A 21,600-nucleotide genomic window follows, 5' to 3' on the forward strand; every position below is an offset into this window, starting at 1 on the left:
TGACAGGCCATGGAGAAATGGGAGCCTTGTTATGCTGATGGGCGGGATGTAAATTGCCAACAGCCACTGGTTAGAAGTGTATGGTGTTTCCTGAAACATCTAACAAACAGAGGAAAAGAGCCTAGGGCACTTCCACTTATGGTCCTATAGCTTAGGGAAATTAAAATAAAAAAGGCAGAACCACCCAAAAGTTTTGGACGGCTCTGTTTACAAGAACCTCGTTTACGGTACAAGTTGAATATCGCAGAAAGTGAAAAATGGATAAAGAAATTGTGGTACTTACGTACAATGCAATATCACTCAGCAATTAAATCTATGTCATCAGGCCCGTAGCAGCATAATGAGTGGATTTAGGTATGATGATTCTAACTACAATACGTAACACAGAAAAAGAAACATCTTAAGATATCACCAATACACGAAATGTAAACTTGGCTACACAGGAACTGAATTACAAAACAGAACATGGTCTCAAATTTAGAAAACCAACTTATGCTTGCTTAAGGGGAAAGGTGAGTTGGGGTGCTGCATAAAACCAGAGATTGAAATGAGCACAGATAAAGTTCCTTAAGCCAAATATGTAACAGAGAAGAGCTACTCCTTGCTCAACGAAATGGACTCAACACCCCATATTAAACGCCTAAGAATGTATCTGACTAGTAAGTATCTTAAAATCTATGGATTGATATGTCTCCGAAAGAGAAACAAGCGTGTGTACAGGGGCATAAACGCAGTAGTGATAGGATTGGAGAAGTTTGGTAAGCAAATGAAGACCCTGTGAAGGCATATTGCATGGTACCCATTCCACGGGTCTCAACTCTCCAGGTTTAAGGGATTCTTCCTTCAGCTAAAACATGCATGTGGATCCCAGAGTATGATCAACCATGTGATCGGGAGACGTGTTCAAATATGTCTCAGTTCTCGTCCCCTGGTACTCGGGTGCAACATTCCAGATGCGTTACTAACACTCTGACGACTTGGAGAGTCAGTGCCTTTCACCTCCTGTTTGGCCCAGTTTGAAATTTCTGCAAAAGATGAACAGGAATAGGGAGAACCGATGAGAGACAAGCTGGAGGTGTCTGGACGGGAAAATTTAACTCTCATTTCCCACCAGGAAGAGGAATTAACCAAAGGCTCAGCGTGCCGTGCTGGAACCAGATTAGGGCCTGAAGCAGTCCTGCGGTGTTGCGGACAGCTCACAAGAAAGCGAGTTGAAGAAAGGAGCTCAGGGGCACTGTAATTCACAAACCTGCAGAGTTATAAATGACAGCTATCCTCCAAAAATATACTGAAGTAAGGCTGCCAAGAGGACTAGAAAGCAGGGCAAAATGGCAGGAATCCGATTTCAGGAGGTAGACTGGAATTGCATTTAAAGCATCGGAAAAGAGGCAGAACGTAGACCATGATGCACTTGGCCAAAAAGGGCGTATGCGTTTTTTCCTGAATATATTCAGGAAAAAACGCATACGCCCTTTTTGGCCAACCAAGCAAGCTTGCAAAGGAAATCTGCACTACAATGAAGTCTCAGTTACCCCCGGTCAAAAGGGCCATCTGAAAAAAGTGTAAAATCCAGAAAGGCAGGACAGGCCATGGAGAACTGGGAGCCTTTTTATGCTGATGGGCGGGATGTAAATTGCCAACAGCCACTCTGGAGAAGTGTATGGTGTTTCCTGAAACATCTAAAAAACAAAGCAACAGAGCCTAGGGCACTTCCACTTATGGTCCTATAGCTTAGGGAAATTAAAATCAAAAAGACACAGCCAACCCAAAGTTTGGGACGGCTGTGTTTACAAGAACCTCCTTTACAGTACAAGTTCAATATCGCAGAAAGCGAAAAATGGATAAAGAAGTTGTGGTACTTACGTACAATTCAATATCACTCAGCAATGAAATCTATGTCATCAGGCCCGTAACAGCATAATGAGTGGATTCAGGTGTGATGATTCTAACTGAAATAAGTCACACAGAAAAAGAAACATCATAAGATATCACTAATACACGGAATGAAAACTTGGCTACAAAGGAACTGCATTACAAAAGAGAACAGGGTCTCAAATTTAGAAAACCAACTTATGCTTGCTTAAGGGGAAAGGTGAGTTGGGGTGCTGCATAAAACCAGAGATTGAAATGAGCACAGATAAAGTTCCTTAAGCCAAATATGGAATAGACAAGAGCTACTCCTTGCTCAACGAAATGGACTCAAAACCCCATATTAAACGCCTAATAATGTACCTGACAGTAAGTATCTTAAAACGTATGGATTGCTATGTCTCTGAAAGAGAATCAAGCGTGAGTACAGCGCCATAAACGCAGCAGTGATAGGATTGGAGAGGTTCGGTGAGCAAATGAAGACCCTTTGAAGTCATATTGCATGGTACCCATTCCACGGGTCTCAACTCTCCAGGTTTAAGGGATTCTTCCTTCAGCTAAACATGCATTTGGAACCCAGACTATGATCAACCGTGTGATCGTGAGTCATGTTCAAACATGTCTCAGTTCTCATCCCCTGGTTATCGGGTGCAACATTCTAGACACTTTACTAACACTCTCCCGACTTGGAGAGTCAGTGCCTTTAACCTCCTGTTTGGCCCAGTTTGCAAATTCCGCGGATGATGAACAGGAATAGGGAGAACCAATGAGAGACTAGCTGGAGGTGTCTGGACGGGCAAATTTAACTCTCATTTCACACCAGGAATAGCAATTAAGCAAAGGCTCAGCGTGCCGTGCCGGAACCAGTTTAGGGCCTGAGGCAATCCTGCGGTGTTGCGGCCAGCTCACAAGAAAGCGAGCTGAAGAGAGGAGCTCAGGGGCACTGTAATTCACAAACCTGCAGAGTTATAAATGACAGCTATCGTCCAAAAATATACTGAAGTAAGGCTGCCAAGAGGACTTGAAAGGTGGGCAGAATTGCAGGAAACCGATTTCAGGAGTTAGACTGGAATTGCATTTAAAGCATAGGAAAAGAGGCAGAACGTCGAAAATGATGCACTAGGCCAAAAAGGGCATATGCGTTTTTTCCTGAATGTATTCAGGAAAAAACGCATACGCACTTTTTGGCCAACCATGCAAGCTTGCAAAGGAAATCTGCACTACAATGAAGTCTCACTTCCCCCGGGTCAAAAGGGCCATCTGTAAAAAGTGTAAAATCCAGAAAGGCAGGACAGGCCATGGAGAACTGGGAGCCTTGTTATGCTGATGGGCGGGATGTAAATTGCCAACAGCCACTCGGGAGAAGTGTATGGTGTTTCCTGAAACATCTAAAAAACAAAGCAACAGAGCCTAGGGCACTTCCACTTATGGTCCTATAGCTTAGGGAAATTAAAATAAAAAAGACACAGCCACCCCAAAGTTTGGGATGGCTCTGTTTACAAGAACCTCGTTTACGGTACATGTTCAATATCGCAGAAAGTGAAAAATGGATAAAGAAGTTGTGGTACTTACGTACAATGCAATATCACTCAGCAATGAAATCTATGTCATCTGGCCCATAGCAGCATAATGAGTGGATTCAGGTATGATGATTCTAACTGAAATAAGTCACACAGAAAAAGAAACATCATAAGATATCACTAATACACGGAATGTAAACTTGGCTACACAGGAACTGGATTACAAAACAGAAGAGGGTCTCAAATTTAGAAAACCTACTTATGCTTGTTTAAGGGGAAAGGTGAGTTGGGGTGCTGCATAAAACCAGAGATTGAAATGAGCACAGATAATGTTCCTTAAGCCAAATATGGAATAGACAAGAGCTACTCCTTGCTCAACGAAAATGACTCAAAACCCCATATTAAACGCCTAATAATGTACCTGACAGTAAGTATCTTAAAACCTATGGATTGCTATGTCTCTGAAAGAGAATCAAGCGTGAGTACCGGGGCATAAACGCAGCAGTGATAGGATTGGAGAGGTTCGGTGTGCAAATGAAGACCCTTTAAAGTCATATTGCATGATACCCATTCCACGGGTCTCAACTCTCCAGGTTTAAGGGATTCTTCCTTCAGCTAAAACATGCATGTGTATCCCGGAGTATGATCAACCATGTGATCGGGAGACGGGTTCAAATATGTCTCAGTTCTTGTCCCCTGGTACTCGGGTGCAACATTCCACATGCTTTACTAAGACTCTCCTGACTTGGAGAGTCAGTGCCTTTAACCTCCTGTTTGGCTCAGTTTGCAATTTCTGCGGAAGATGAACAGGGATAGGGAGGACCAATGAGACACTAGCTGGAGGTGTCTGGACGGGCAAATTTAACTCTCATTTCCCACCAGGAAGAGGAATTAACCAAAGGCTCAGCGTGCCGTGCCGGAACCAGATTAGGGCCTGAAGCAATCCTGCGGAGTTGCGGCCAGCTCACAAGAAAGCGAGTTGAAGAAAGGAGCTCAGGGGCACTGTAATTCACAAACCTGCAGAGTTATAAATGACAGCTATCGTCCAAAAATATACTGAAGTAATGCTGCCAAGAGGACTTGAAAGCTGGGCAGAATTGCAGGAAACCAATTTCAGGAGGTAGACTGGAATTGCATTTAAAGCATAGGAAAAGAGGCAGAACGTCGACAATGATGCACTTGGCCAAAAAGTGTGTATGCGTTTTTTCCTGAATATATTCAGGAAAAAACGCATACGCCCTTTTTGGCCAACCAAGCAAGCTTGCAAAGGAAATATACACTACAATGAAGTCTCACTTCCCCCCGGTCAAAGGGGCCATGTGAAAAAAGTGTAAAATCCAGAAAGGCAGGACAGGCCATGGAGAACTGGGAGCCTTGTTATGCTGATGGGCGGGATGAAAATTGCCAACAGCCACTCAGGAGAAGTGTATGGTGTTTCCTGAAACATCTAAAAAACAAAGCAACAGAGCCTAGGGCACTTTCACTTATGGTCCTATAGGTTAGGGAAATTAAAATAAAAAACACACAGCCACCCCAAAGTTTGGGACGGCTCTGTTTACAAGAACCTCGTTTACGGTACAAGTTCAATATCGCAGAAAGTGAAAAATGGATAAAGAAGTTGTGGTACTTACGTACAATTCAATATCACTCAGCAATGAAATCTATGTCATCAGGCCCGTAGCAGCATAGAGTGGATTCAGGTATGATAATTCTAAATGAAATAAGTCACACAGAAAAAGAAACATCATAAGATATCACTAATACACGGAATGTAAACTTGGCTACACAGGAACAGGATTACAAAAGAGAACAGGGTCTCAAATTTAGAAAACCAACTTATGCTTGCTTAAGGGGAAAGGTGAGTTGGGGTGCTGCATAAAACCAGAGATTGAAATGAGCACAGATAAAGTTCCTTAAGCCAAACATGTAACAGACAAGAGCTATTCCTTGCTCAACGAAATGGACTCAACACCCCATATGAAACGCCTAAGAATGTACCTCACTAGTTAGTATCTTAAAACCTATGGATTGCTATGTCTCCAAAAGAGAATCAAGTGTGTGTACAAGGGCATAAACGCAGCAGTGATAGGATTGGAGAGGTTCGGTGAGCAAATGAAGACCCTTTGAAGTCATATTGCGTGGTACCCATTCCACGGGTCTCAACTCTCCACGTTTAAGGGATTCTTCCTTCAGCTAAAGCATGCATGTGGAACCCAGAGTATGATCAACCGTGTGATTGGGAGACGTGTTCCAATATGTTTCACTTCTCGTCCCCTGGTACTCGGGTGCAACATTCCAGACGCTTTACTAACACTCTCCCGACTTGGAGAGTCAGTGCCTTTAACCTCCTGTTTGGCCCAGTTTGCAATTTCTGCGGAAGATAAACAGGAATAGGGAGAACCAATGAGAGACTAGCTGGAGGTGTCTGGACGGGCAAATTTAACTCTCATTTCCCACCAGGAAGAGGAATTAAGCAAAGGCTCAGCGTGCCGTGCCGGAACCAGATTAGGGCCTGAAGCAATCGTGCGGTGTTGCGGCCAGCTCACAAGAAAGCGAGTTGAAGAAAGGAGCTCAGGGGCACTGTAATTCACAAAAGTGCAGAGTTATAAATGACAGCGATCGTTCAAAAATATACTGAAGTAAGGCTGCCAAGAGGACTTGAAAGCTGGGCAGAATTGCAGGAAACCGATTTCAGGAGGTAGACTGGAATTGCATTTAAAGCATAGGAAAAGAGGGAGAACGTCCACAATGATGCACTTGGCCAAAAAGGGCGTATGCGTTTTTTCCTGAATATATTCAGGAAAAAACGCATACGCCCTTTTTGGCCAACCAAGCACGCTTGCAAAGGAAATCTGCACTACAATGAAGTCTCACTTCCCCCCGGTCAAAAGGGCCATCTGAAAAAAGTGTAAAATCCAGAAAGGCAGGACAGGCCATGGAGAACTGGGAGCCTTGTTATGCTGATGGACGGGATGTAAATTGCCAACAGCCACTCTGGAGAAGTGTATGGTGTTTCCTGAAACATCTAAAAAACAAAGCAACAGAGCCTAGGGCACTTCCACTTATGGTCCTATAGCTTAGGGAAATTAAAATCAAAAAGACACAGCCAACCCAAAGTTTGGGACGGCTGTGTTTACAAGAACCTCCTTTACAGTACAAGTTCAATATCGCAGAAAGCGAAAAATGGATAAAGAAGTTGTGGTACTTACGTACAATTCAATATCATTCAGCAATGAAATCTATGTCATCAGGCCCGTAACAGCATAATGAGTGGATTCAGGTATGATGATTCTCACTGAAATAAGTCACACAGAAAAAGAAACGTCATAAGATATCACTAATACACGGAATGTAAACTTGGCTACACAGGAACTGGATTACAAAACAGAAGAGGGTCTCAAATTTAGAAAACCAACTTATGCTTGCTTAAGGGGAAAGGTGAGTTGGGGTGCTGCATAAAACCAGAGATTGAAATGAGCACAGATAAAGTTCCTTAAGCCAAATATGGAATAGACAAGAGCTACTCCTTGCTCAACGAAATGGACTCAACACCCCATATTAAACGCCTAAGAATGTACCTGACTAGTAAGTATCTTAAAACCTATGGTTTGCTATGTCTCCAAAAGAGAATCAAGCGTGTGTACAGGGGCATAAACGCAGCAGTGATAGGATTGGAGAGGTTCGGTGAGCAAATGAATACCCTTTCAAGTCATATTGCATGGTACCCATTCCACGGGTCTCAACGCTCCAGCTTTAAGGGATTCTTCCTTCAGCTGAAACATGCATGTGGAACCCAGAGTATGATCAACCGTGTGATTGGGAGACGTGTTCAAATATGTCTCAGTTTTCGTCCGCTGGTACTCAGGTGCAACATTCCAGACGCTTTACTAACACTCTCCGGACTTGGAGAGTCAGTGCCTTTAACCTCCTCTTTGGCCCAGTTTGCAAATTCTGCGGAAGATGAACAGGGATAGGGATGACCAATGAGAGACTAGCTGGAGGTGTCTGGACGGGCAAATTTAACTCTCATTTCCCACCAGGAGTAGCAATTAAGCAAAGGCTCAGCGTGCCGTGCCGGAACCAGATTAGGGCCTGAAGCAATCGTGCGGTGTTGCGGCCAGCTCACAAGAAAGCGAGTTGAAGAAAGGAGCTCAGGGGCACTGTAATTCACAAACCTGCAGACTTATAAATGACAGCTATCGTCCAAAAATATACTGAAGTAAGGCTGCCAAGAGGACTTGAAAGCAGGGCAGAATTGCAGGAAACCGATTTCAGGAGGTAGACTGGAATTGCATTGAAAGCATAGGAAAAGAGGCAGAACGTCGACAATGATGCACTTGGCCAAAAAGGGCGTATGCGTTTTTTCCTGAATATATTCAGGAAAAAACGCATACGCCCTTTTTGGCCAACCAAGCAAGCTTGCAAAGGAAATCTGCACTACAATGAAGTCTCACTTCCCCCCGGTCAAAAGGGCCATATGAAAAAAGTGTAAAATCTAGAAAGGCAGAACAGGCCATGGAGAACTGGGAGCCTTGTTATGCTGATGGGCGGGATGTAAATTGCCAACAGCCACTCGGGAGAAGTGTAATGTTGTTTCCTGAAACATCTGAAAAACAAAGCAACAGAGCCTAGGGCACTTCCACTTATAGTCCTATAGCTTAGGGAAATTAAAATCAAAAAGACACAGCCACCCCAAAGTTTGGGACCTCTCTGTTTACAAGAACCTCATTTACGGTAGAAGTTCAATATCGCAGAAAGTGAAAAATGGATAAAGAAGTTGTGGTAGTTACGTACAATGCAATATCACTCAGCAATGAAATCTATGTCATCAGGCCCGTAGCAGCATAGACTGGATTCAGGTATGATGATTCTCACTGAAATAAGTCACACAGAAAAAGAAACATCATAAGATATCACTAATACACGGAATGTAAACTTGGCTACACAGGAACTGGATTACAAAACAGAAGAGGGTCTCAAATTTAGAAAACCAACTTATGCTTGCTTAAGGGGAAAGGTGAGTTGGGGTGCTACATAAAACCAGAGATTGAAATGAGCACAGATAAAGTTCCTTAAGCCAAATATGGAATAGACAAGAGCTACTCCTTGCTCAACGAAATGGACTCAACACCCCATATTAAACGCCTAAAAATGTACCTGAGTAGTAAGTATCTTAAAACCTATGGATTGCTATGTCTCTGAAAGAGAATCAAGCGTGTGTACAGGGGCATAAACGCAGCAGTGATAGGATTGGAGAGGTTCGGTGAGCAAATGAAGACCCTTTGAAGTCATATTGCATGGTACCCATTCCACGGGTCTCAACTCTCCAGGTTTAAGGGATTCTTCCTTCAGCTGAAACATGCATGTGGAACCCAGAGTATGATCAACCGTGTGATTGGGAGATGTGTTCACATATGTCTCAGTTTTCGTCCGCTGGTACTCAGGTGCAACATTCCAGACGCTTTACTAACACTCTCCCGACTTGGAGAGTCAGTGCCTTTAACCTCCTGCTTAGCCCAGTTTGCAATTTCTGAGGAAGATGAACAGGGATAGGGAGGACCAATGAGAGACTAGCTGGAGGTGTCTGGACGGGCAAATTTAACTCTCATTTCCCACCAGGAATAGCAATTAAGCAAAGGCTCAGCGTGCCGTGTCGGAGCCAGATTAGGGCCTGAAGCAATCGTGCGGTGTTGCGGCCAGCTCACAAGAAAGTGAGTTGAAGAAAGGAGCTCAGGGGCACTGTAATTCACAAACCTGCAGAGTTATAAATGACAGCTATCGTCCAAAAATATACTGAAGTAAGGCTGCCAAGAGGACTTGAAAGCGGGGGAGAATTGCAGGAAACCGATTTCAGGAGGTAGACTGGAATTGCATTTAAAGCATAGGAAAAGAGGCAGAACGTCGACAATGATGCACTTGGCCAAAAAGGGCGTATGCGTTTTTTCCTGAATATATTCAGGAAAAAACGCATACGCCCTTTTTGGCCAACCAAGCAAGCTTGCAAAGGAAATCTGCACTACAATGAAGTCTCAATTCCCCCTGGTCAAAAGGGCCATCTGAAAAAAGTGTAAAATCCAGAAAGGCAGGACAGGCCATGGAGAACTGGGAGCCTTGTTATGCTGATGGGCGGGATGTAAATTGCCAACAGCCACTCGGGAGAAGTGTATGGTGTTTCATGAAACATCTAAAAAACAAAGCAACAGAGCCTAGGGCACTTCCACTTATGGTCCTATAGCTTAGGGAAATTAAAATCAAAAAGACACAGCCACCCCAAAGTTTGGGATGGCTCTGTTTACAAGAACCTCATTTACGGTACAAGTTCAATATCACAGAAATTGAAAAATGGATAAAGCAGTTGTGGTAATTACGTACAATGCAATATCACTCAGCAATGAAATCTATGTCATCAGGCCCGTAGCAGCATAATGAGTGGATTCAGGTATGATGATTCTAACTGAAATAAGTCACACAGAAAAAGAAACATCATAAGATATCACTAATACATGGAATGTAAACTTGGCTACACACGAACTGGATTACAAAACAGAACAGGGTCTCAAATTTAGAAAACCAGCTTATGCTTGCTTAAGGGGAAAAGTGAGTTGGGGTGCTGCATAAAACCAGAGATTGAAATGAGCACAGATAAAGTTGCTTAAGCCAAACATGTAATAGACAAGAGCTACTCCTTGCTCAACGAAATGGACTCAACATCCCATATTAAACGCCTAAGAATGTAGCTGACTAGTAAGTATCTTAAAACCTATGGATTGCTATGTCTCCAAAAGAGAATCAAGCGTGTGTACAGGGGCATAAACGCAGCAGTGATAGGATTGGAGAGGTTCGGTGAGCAAATGAAGACCCTTTGAAGTCATATTGCATGGTAACCATTCCACGGGTCTCAACTCTCCAGGTTTAAGGGATTCTTCCTTCAGCTAAAGCATGCATGTGGAACCCAGAGTATGATCAATCATGTGATCGGGAGACGTGTTCCAATATGTCTCAGTTCTCGTCCCCTGGTACTCGGGTGCAACATTGCAGATGCTTTACTAACACTCTCCCGACTTGGAGAGATAGTGCCTTTAACCTCCTGTTTGGCCCAGTTTGCAATTTCTACGGAAGATGAACAGGAATAGGGAGAACCAATGAGAGACTAGCTGGAGGTGTCTGGATGGGCAAATTTAACTCTCATTTCCCACCAAGAAGAGGAATTAACCAAAGGCTCAGCGTGCCGTGCCGGAACCAGATTAGGGCCTGAAGCAATCGTGCGGTGTTGCGGCCAGCTCACAAGAAAGCGAGTTGAAGAAAGGAGCTCAGGGGCACTGTAATTCACAAACCTGCAGAGTTATAAATGACAGCTATCGTCCAAAAATATACTGAAGTAAGGCTGCCACGAGGACTGGAAAGCCGAGCAGAATTGCAGGAAACCAATTTCAGGAGGTAGACTGGAATTGCATTTAAAGCATAGGAAAAGAGGCAGAACGTCGACAATGATGCACTTGGCCAAAAAGGGCGTATGCGTTTTTTCCTGAATATATTCAGGAAAAAACGCATACGCTGTTTTTGGCCAACCAAGCAAGCTTGCAAAGGAAATCTGCACTACAATGAAGTCTCACTTCCCCCAGGTAAAAAGGGCCATCTGAAAAAAGTGTAAAATCCAGAAAGGCAGGACCGGCCATGGAGAACTGGGAGCCTTGTTATGCTGATGGGCGGGATGTAAATTGCCAACAGCCACTCAGGAGAAATGTATGGTGTTTCCTGAAACATCTAAAAAACAAAGCAACAGAGCCTAGGGCACTTCCACTTATGGTCCTATAGCTTAGGGAAATTAAAATCAAAAAGACACAGCCACCCCAAAGTTTGGGATGGCTCTGTTTACAAGAACCTCGTTTACGGTCCAAGTTCAATATCGCAGAAAGGGAAAAATGGATAAAGAATTTGTGGTACTTACGTACAATGCAATATCACTCAGCAATGAAATCTATGTCATCATTCCCGTAGCAGCATAATGAGTGGATTCAGGTATGATGATTCTAACTGAAATAAGTCACACAGAAAAAGAAACGTCATAAGATATCACTAATACATGGAATGTAAACTTGGCTACACAGGAACTGGATTACAAAACAGAACGGGGTCTCAAATTTAGAAAACCAACTTATGCTTGTTTAAGGGGAAAGGTGAGTTGGGGTGCTGCATAAAACCAGAGATTGAAATGAGCACAGATAAAGTTCCTTAAGCCAAATATGGAATAGACAAGAGCTACTCCTTGCTCAACGAAATGGACTCAACACCCCATATTAAACGCCTAAGAATGTACCTGACTAGTAAGTATCTTAAAACCTATGGATTGCTATGTCTCCGAAACAGAATCAAGCGTGTGTACAGGGGCATAAACGCAGCAGTGATAGGATTGGAGAGGTTCGGTGAGCAAATGAAGACCCTTTGAAGTCATATTGCATGGTACCCATTCCACGGGTCTCAACTCTCCAGCTTTAAGGGATTCTTCCTTCAGCTGAAACATGCATGTGGAACCCAGAGTATGATCAACCGTGTGATTGGGAGACGTGTTCAAATATGTCTCAGTTTTCGTCCGCTAGTACTCAGGTGCAACTTTCCAGACGCTTTACTAACACTCTCCCGACTTGGAGAGTCAGTGCCTTTAAACTCCTGCTTGGCCCAGTTTGCAATTTCTGCGGAAGATGAACAGGGATAGGGAGGACCAATGAGAGACTAGCTGGAGGTGTCTGGACGGGCAAATTTAACTCTCATTTCCCACCAGGAATAGCAATTAAGCAAAGGCTCAGCGTGCCGTGCCGGAACCAGATTAGGGCCTGAAGCAATCGTGCGGTGTTGCGGCCAGCTCACAAGAAAGCGAGTTGAAGAAAGGAGCTCAGGGACACTGTAATTCACAAACCTGTAGAGTTATAAATGACAGCTATCGTCCAAAAATATACTGAAGTAAGGCTGCCAAGAGGACTTGAAAGCGGGGCAGAATTGCAGGAAACCGATTTCAGGAGGTAGACTGGAATTGCATTTAAAGCATAGGAAAAGAGGCAGAAGGTGGACAATGATGCACTTGGCCAAAAAGGGCGTATGCGTTTTTTCCTGAATATATTCAGGAAAAAACGCATACGCCCTTTTTGGCCAACCAAGCAAGCTTGCAAAGGAAATCTGCACTACAATGAAGTCTCACTTCCCCCCGGTAAAAAGGGCCATCTGAAAAAAATGTAAAATCCAGAAAGGCAGGACAGGCCATGGAGAACTGGGAGCCTTGTTATGCTGATGGGCGGGATGTAAATTGCCAACAGCCACTCAGGAGAAGTGTATGGTGTTTCCTGAAACATCTAAAAAACAAAGCAACAGAGCCTAGGGCACTTCCACTTATGGTCCTATAGGTTAGGGAAATTAAAATAAAAAACACACAGCCACCCCAAAGTTTGGGACGGCTCTGTTTACAAGAACATCGTTTACGGTACAAGTTCAATATCGCAGAAAGTGAAAAATGGATAAAGAAGTTGTGGTACTTACGTACAATTCAATATCACTCAGCAATGAAATCTATGTCATCAGGCCCGTAGCAGCATAGAGTGGATTCAGGTATGATAATTCTAAATGAAATAAGTCACACAGAAAAACAAACATCATAAGATATCACTAATACACGGAATGTAAACTTGGCTACACAGGAACTGGATTACAAAACAGAACAAGGTCTCAAATTTAGAAAACCATCTTATGCTTGCTTAAGGGGAAAGGTGAGTTGGGGTGCTACATAAAACCAGAGATTGAAATGAGCGCAGATAAATTTCCTTAAGCCAAATATGGAATAGACAAGAGCTACTCCTTGCTCAACGAAATGGACTCAACACCCCATATTAAACGCCTAAGAATGTACCTGACTAGTAAGTATCTTAAAACCTATGGATTGCTATGTCTCCGAAAGAGAATCAAGCGTGTGTACAGGGGCATAAACGCAGCAGTGATAGGATTGGAGAGGTTCGGTGAGCAAATGAAGACCCTTTGAAGTCATATTGCATGGTACCCATTCCACGGGTCTCAACTCTCCAGGTTTAAGGGATTCTTCCTTCAGCTGAAACATGCATGTGGAACCCAGAGTATGATCAACCGTGTGATTGGGAGACGTGTTCAAATATGTCTCAGTTTTCGTCCGCTGGTACTCAGGTGCAACATTCCAGATGCTTTACTAACACTCTCCCGACTTGGAGAGTCAGTGCCTTTAACCTCCTGCTTGGCCCAGTTTGCAATTTCTGTGGAAGATGAACAGGGATAGGGAGGACCAATGAGAGACTAGCTGGAGGTGTCTGGACGGGCAAATTTAACTCTCATTTCCCACCAGGAAGAGGAATTAACCAAAGGCTCAGCATGCCGTGCCGGAACCAGATTAGGGCCCGAAGCAATCCTGCGGTGTTGCGGCCAGCTCACAAGAAAGCGAGTTGAAGAAAGGATCTCAGGGGCACTGTAATTCACAGAACTGTAGAGTTATAAATGACAGCTATCGTCCAAAAATATACTGAAGTAAGGCTGCCAAGAGGACTTGAAAGCGGGGCAGAATTGCAGGAAACCGATTTCAGGAGGTAGACTGGAACTGCATTTAAAGCATAGGAAAAGAGGCAGAACTTCGACAATGATGCACTTGGCCAAAAAGGGCGTATGCGTTGTTTCCTGAATATATTCAGGAAAAAACGCATACGCCCTTTTTGGCCAACCAAGCAAGCTTGCAAAGGAAATCTGCACTACAATGAAGTCTCACTTCCCCCCGGTCAAAAGGGCCATCTGAAAAAAGTGTAAAATCCAGAAAGGCAGGACAGGCCATGGAGAACTGGGAGCATTGTTATGCTGATGGGCGGAATGTAAATTGCCAACAGCCACTGGGGAGAAGTGTATGGTGTTTCCTGAAACATCTAAAAAACAAAGCAACAGAGCCTAGGGCACTTCCACATATGGTCCTATAGCTTAGGGAAATTAAAATCAAAAAGACACAGCCACCCCAATGTTTGGAACGGCTCTATTTACAAGAACCTCGTTTACGGTACAAGTTCAATATCACAGAAATTGAAAAATGGATAAAGCAGTTGTGGTACTTACGTACAATGCAATATCACTCAGCAATGAAATCTATGTCATCAGGCCCGTAGCAGCATAATGAGTGGATTCAGGTATGATGATTCTGTCTGAAATAAGTCACACAGAAAAAGAAACATCATAAGATATCACTAATACACGGAATGTAAACTTGGCTACACAGGAACAGGATTACAAAAGAGAACAGGGTCTCAAATTTAGAAAACCAACTTATGCTTGCTTAAGGGGAAAGGTGAGTTGCGGTGCTGCATAAAACCAGAGATTGAAATGAGCACAGATAAAGTTCCTTAAGCCAAACATGTAACAGACAAGAGCTATTCCTTGCTCAACGAAATGGACTCAACACCCCATATGAAACGCCTAAGAATGTACCTCACTAGTTAGTATCTTAAAACCTATGGATTGCTATGTCTCCAAAAGAGAATCAAGTGTGTGTACAAGGGCATAAACGCAGCAGTGATAGGATTGGAGAGGTTCGGTGAGCAAATGAAGACCCTTTGAAGTCATATTGCGTGGTACCCATTCCACGGGTCTCAACTCTCCACGTTTAAGGGATTCTTCCTTCAGCTAAAGCATGCATGTGGAACCCAGAGTATGATCAACCGTGTGATTGGGAGACGTGTTCCAATATGTTTCAGTTCTCGTCCCCTGGTACTCGGGTGCAACATTCCAGACGCTTTACTAACACTCTCCCGACTTGGAGAGTCAGTGCCTTTAACCTCCTGTTTGGCCCAGTTTGCAATTTCTGCGGAAGATGAACAGGAATAGGGAGAACCAATGAGAGACTAGCTGGAGGTGTCTGGACGGGCAAATTTAACTCTCATTTCCCACCAGGAAGAGGAATTAAGCAAAGGCTCAGCGTGCCGTGCCGGAACCAGATTAGGGCCTGAAACAATCCTGCGGTGTTGCGGCCAGCTCACAAGAAAGCGAGTTGAAGAAAGGAGCTCAGGGGCACTGTAATTCACAAACATGCAGAGTTATAAATGACAGCGATCGTTCAAAAATATACTGAAGTAAGGCTGCCAAGAGGACTTGAAAGCTGGGCAGAATTGCAGGAAACCGATTTCAGGAGGTAGACTGGAATTGCATTTAAAGCATAGGAAAAGAGGCAGAACGTCCACAATGATGCACTTGGCCAAAAAGGGCGTATGCGTTTTTTCCTGAATATATTCAGGAAAAAACGCATACGCCCTTTTTGGCCAACCAAGCACGCTTGCAAAGGAAATCTGCACTACAATGAAGTCTCACTTCCCCCCGGTCAAAAGGGCCATCTGAAAAAAGTGTAAAATCCAGAAAGGCAGGACAGGCCATGGAGAACTGGGAGCCTTGTTATGCTGATGGACGGGATGTAAATTGCCAACAGCCACTCTGGAGAAGTGTATGGTGTTTCCTGAAACATCTAAAAAACAAAGCAACAGAGCCTAGGGCACTTCCACTTATGGTCCTATAGCTTAGGGAAATTAAAATCAAAAAGACACAGCCAAACCAAAGTTTGGGACGGCTGTGTTTACAAGAACCTCCTTTACAGTACAAGTTCAATATCGCAGAAAGCGAAAAATGGATAAAGAAGTTGTGGTACTTACGTACAATTCAATATCACTCAGCAATGAAATCTATGTCATCAGGCCCGTAACAGCATAATGAGTGGATTCAGGTATGATGATTCTCACTGAAATAAGTCACACAGAAAAAGAAACGTCATAAGATATCACTAATACACGGAATGTAAACTTGGCTACACAGGAACTGGATTACAAAACAGAAGAGGGTCTCAAATTTAGAAAACCAACTTATGCTTGCTTAAGGGGAAAGGTGAGTTGGGGTGCTGCATAAAACCAGAGATTGAAATGAGCACAGATAAAGTTCCTTAAGCCAAATATGGAATAGACAAGAGCTACTCCTTGCTCAACGAAATGGACTCAACACCCCATATTAAACGCCTAAGAATGTACCTGACTAGTAAGTATCTTAAAACCTATGGATTGCTATGTCTCCAAAAGAGAATCAAGCGTGTGTACAGGGGCATAAACGCAGCAGTGATAGGATTGGAGAGGTTCGGTGAGCAAATGAATACCCTTTCAAGTCATATTGCATGGTACCCATTCCACGGGTCTCAACGCTCCAGCTTTAAGGGATTCTTCCTTCAGCTGAAACATGCATGTGGAACCCAGAGTATGATCAACCGTGTGATTGGGAGACGTGTTCAAATATGTCTCAGTTTTCGTCCGCTGGTACTCAGGTGCAACATTGCAGACGCTTTACTAACACTCTCCGGACTTGGAGAGTCAGTGCCTTTAACCTCCTGTTTGGCCCAGTTTGCAAATTCTGCGGAAGATGAACAGGGATAGGGATGACCAATGAGAGACTAGCTGGAGGTGTCTGGACGGGCAAATTTAACTCTCATTTCCCACCAGGAGTAGCAATTAAGCAAAGGCTCAGCGTGCCGTGCCGGAACCAGATTAGGGCCTGAAGCAATCGTGCGGTGTTGCGGCCAGCTCACAAGAAAGCGAGTTGAAGAAAGGAGCTCAGGGGCACTGTAATTCACAAACCTGCAGAGTTATAAATGACAGCTATCGTCCAAAAATATACTGAAGTAAGGCTGCCAAGAGGACTTGAAAGCGGGGCAGAATTGCAGGAAACCGATTTCAGGAGGTAGACTGGAATTGCATTGAAAGCATAGGAAAAGAGGCAGAACGTCGACAATGATGCACTTGGCCAAAAAGGGCGTATGCGTTTTTTCCTGAATATATTCAGGAAAAAACGCATACGCCCTTTTTGGCCAACCAAGCAAGCTTGCAAAGGAAATCTGCACTACAATGAAGTCTCACTTCCCCCCGGTCAAAAGGGCCATATGAAAAAATTGTAAAATCTAGAAAGGCAGAACAGGCCATGGAGAACTGGGAGCCTTGTTATGCTGATGGGCGGGATGTAAATTGCCAACAGCCACTCGGGAGAAGTGTAATGTTGTTTCCTGAAACATCTGAAAAACAAAGCAACAGAGCCTAGGGCACTTCCACTTATAGTCCTATAGCTTAGGGAAATTAAAATCAAAAAGACACAGCCACCCCAAAGTTTGGGACCTCTCTGTTTACAAGAACCTCATTTACGGTAGAAGTTCAATATCGCAGAAAGTGAAAAATGGATAAAGAAGTTGTGGTAGTTACGTACAATGCAATATCACTCAGCAATGAAATCTATGTCATCAGGCCCGTAGCAGCATAGACTGGATTCAGGTATGATGATTCTCACTGAAATAAGTCACACAGAAAAAGAAACATCATAAGATATCACTAATACACGGAATGTAAACTTGGCTACACAGGAACTGGATTACAAAACAGAAGAGGGTCTCAAATTTAGAAAACCAACTTATGCTTGCTTAAGGGGAAAGGTGAGTTGGGGTGCTACATAAAACCAGAGATTGAAATGAGCACAGATAAAGTTCCTTAAGCCAAATATGGAATAGACAAGAGCTACTCCTTGCTCAACGAAATGGACTCAACACCCCATATTAAACGCCTAAAAATGTACCTGAGTAGTAAGTATCTTAAAACCTATGGATTGCTATGTCTCCGAAAGAGAATCAAGCGTGTGTACAGGGGCATAAACGCAGCAGTGATAGGATTGGAGAGGTTCGGTGAGCAAATGAAGACCCTTTGAAGTCATATTGCATGGTACCCATTCCACGGGTCTCAACTCTCCAGGTTTAAGGGATTCTTCCTTCAGCTGAAACATGCATGTGGAACCCAGAGTATGATCAACCGTGTGATTGGGAGATGTGTTCACATATGTCACAGTTTTCGTCCGCTGGTACTCAGGTGCAACATTCCAGACGCTTTACTAACACTCTCCCGACTTGGAGAGTCAGTGCCTTTAACCTCCTGCTTAGCCCAGTTTGCAATTTCTGAGGAAGATGAACAGGGATAGGGAGGACCAATGAGAGACTAGCTGGAGGTGTCTGGACGGGCAAATTTAACTCTCATTTCCCACCAGGAATAGCAATTAAGCAAAGGCTCAGCGTGCCGTGCCGGAGCCAGATTAGGGCCTGAAGCAATCGTGCGGTGTTGCGGCCAGCTCACAAGAAAGTGAGTTGAAGAAAGGAGCTCAGGGGCACTGTAATTCACAAACCTGCAGAGTTATAAATGACAGCTATCGTCCAAAAATATACTGAAGTAAGGCTGCCAAGAGGACTTGAAAGCGGGGGAGAATTGCAGGAAACCGATTTCAGGAGGTAGACTGGAATTGCATTTAAAGCATAGGAAAAGAGGCAGAACGTCGACAATGATGCACTTGGCCAAAAAGGGCGTATGCGTTTTTTCCTGAATATATTCAGGAAAAAACGCATACGCCCTTTTTGGCCAACCAAGCAAGCTTGCAAAGGAAATCTGCACTACAATGAAGTCTCAATTCCCCCTGGTCAAAAGGGCCATCTGAAAAAAGTGTAAAATCCAGAAAGGCAGGACAGGCCATGGAGAACTGGGAGCCTTGTTATGCTGATGGACGGGATGTAAATTGCCAACAGCCACTCTGGAGAAGTGTATGGTGTTTCCTGAAACATCTAAAAAACAAAGCAACAGAGCCTAGGGCACTTCCACTTATGGTCCTATAGCTTAGGGAAATTAAAATCAAAAAGACACAGCCAAACCAAAGTTTGGGACGGCTGTGTTTACAAGAACCTCCTTTACAGTACAAGTTCAATATCGCAGAAAGCGAAAAATGGATAAAGAAGTTGTGGTACTTACGTACAATTCAATATCACTCAGCAATGAAATCTATGTCATCAGGCCCGTAACAGCATAATGAGTGGATTCAGGTATGATGATTCTCACTGAAATAAGTCACACAGAAAAAGAAACGTCATAAGATATCACTAATACACGGAATGTAAACTTGGCTACACAGGAACTGGATTACAAAACAGAAGAGGGTCTCAAATTTAGAAAACCAACTTATGCTTGCTTAAGGGGAAAGGTGAGTTGGGGTGCTGCATAAAACCAGAGATTGAAATGAGCACAGATAAAGTTCCTTAAGCCAAATATGGAATAGACAAGAGCTACTCCTTGCTCAACGAAATGGACTCAACACCCCATATTAAACGCCTAAGAATGTACCTGACTAGTAAGTATCTTAAAACCTATGGATTGCTATGTCTCCAAAAGAGAATCAAGCGTGTGTACAGGGGCATAAACGCAGCAGTGATAGGATTGGAGAGGTTCGGTGAGCAAATGAATACCCTTTCAAGTCATATTGCATGGTACCCATTCCACGGGTCTCAACGCTCCAGCTTTAAGGGATTCTTCCTTCAGCTGAAACATGCATGTGGAACCCAGAGTATGATCAACCGTGTGATTGGGAGACGTGTTCAAATATGTCTCAGTTTTCGTCCGCTGGTACTCAGGTGCAACATTGCAGACGCTTTACTAACACTCTCCGGACTTGGAGAGTCAGTGCCTTTAACCTCCTGTTTGGCCCAGTTTGCAAATTCTGCGGAAGATGAACAGGGATAGGGATGACCAATGAGAGACTAGCTGGAGGTGTCTGGACGGGCAAATTTAACTCTCATTTCCCACCAGGAGTAGCAATTAAGCAAAGGCTCAGCGTGCCGTGCCGGAACCAGATTAGGGCCTGAAGCAATCGTGCGGTGTTGCGGCCAGCTCACAAGAAAGCGAGTTGAAGAAAGGAGCTCAGGGGCACTGTAATTCACAAACCTGCAGAGTTATAAATGACAGCTATCGTCCAAAAATATACTGAAGTAAGGCTGCCAAGAGGACTTGAAAGCGGGGCAGAATTGCAGGAAACCGATTTCAGGAGGTAGACTGGAATTGCATTGAAAGCATAGGAAAAGAGGCAGAACGTCGACAATGATGCACTTGGCCAAAAAGGGCGTATGCGTTTTTTCCTGAATATATTCAGGAAAAAACGCATACGCCCTTTTTGGCCAACCAAGCAAGCTTGCAAAGGAAATCTGCACTACAATGAAGTCTCACTTCCCCCCGGTCAAAAGGGCCATATGAAAAAAGTGTAAAATCTAGAAAGGCAGAACAGGCCATGGAGAACTGGGAGCCTTGTTATGCTGATGGGCGGGATGTAAATTGCCAACAGCCACTCGGGAGAAGTGTAATGTTGTTTCCTGAAACATCTGAAAAACAAAGCAACAGAGCCTAGGGCACTTCCACTTATAGTCCTATAGCTTAGGGAAATTAAAATCAAAAAGACACAGCCACCCCAAAGTTTGGGACCTCTCTGTTTACAAGAACCTCATTTACGGTAGAAGTTCAATATCGCAGAAAGTGAAAAATGGATAAAGAAGTTGTGGTAGTTACGTACAATGCAATATCACTCAGCAATGAAATCTATGTCATCAGGCCCGTAGCAGCATAGACTGGATTCAGGTATGACGATTCTCACTGAAATAAGTCACACAGAAAAAGAAACATCATAAGATATCACTAATACACGGAATGTAAACTTGGCTACACAGGAACTGGATTACAAAACAGAAGAGGGTCTCAAATTTAGAAAACCAACTTATGCTTGCTTAAGGGGAAAGGTGAGTTGGGGTGCTACATAAAACCAGAGATTGAAATGAGCACAGATAAAGTTCCTTAAGCCAAATATGGAATAGACAAGAGCTACTCCTTGCTCAACGAAATGGACTCAACACCCCATATTAAACGCCTAAAAATGTACCTGAGTAGTAAGTATCTTAAAACCTATGGATTGCTATGTCTCCGAAAGAGAATCAAGCGTGTGTACAGGGGCATAAACGCAGCAGTGATAGGATTGGAGAGGTTCGGTGAGCAAATGAAGACCCTTTGAAGTCATATTGCATGGTACCCATTCCACGGGTCTCAACTCTCCAGGTTTAAGGGATTCTTCCTTCAGCTGAAACATGCATGTGGAACCCAGAGTATGATCAACCGTGTGATTGGGAGATGTGTTCACATATGTCACAGTTTTCGTCCGCTGGTACTCAGGTGCAACATTCCAGACGCTTTACTAACACTCTCCCGACTTGGAGAGTCAGTGCCTTTAACCTCCTGCTTAGCCCAGTTTGCAATTTCTGAGGAAGATGAACAGGGATAGGGAGGACCAATGAGAGACTAGC

Source organism: Orcinus orca, unplaced genomic scaffold (genome assembly GCF_937001465.1).
Source record: "Orcinus orca unplaced genomic scaffold, mOrcOrc1.1 scaffold_64, whole genome shotgun sequence".
Lineage (NCBI taxonomy): Eukaryota > Metazoa > Chordata > Mammalia > Artiodactyla > Delphinidae > Orcinus > Orcinus orca.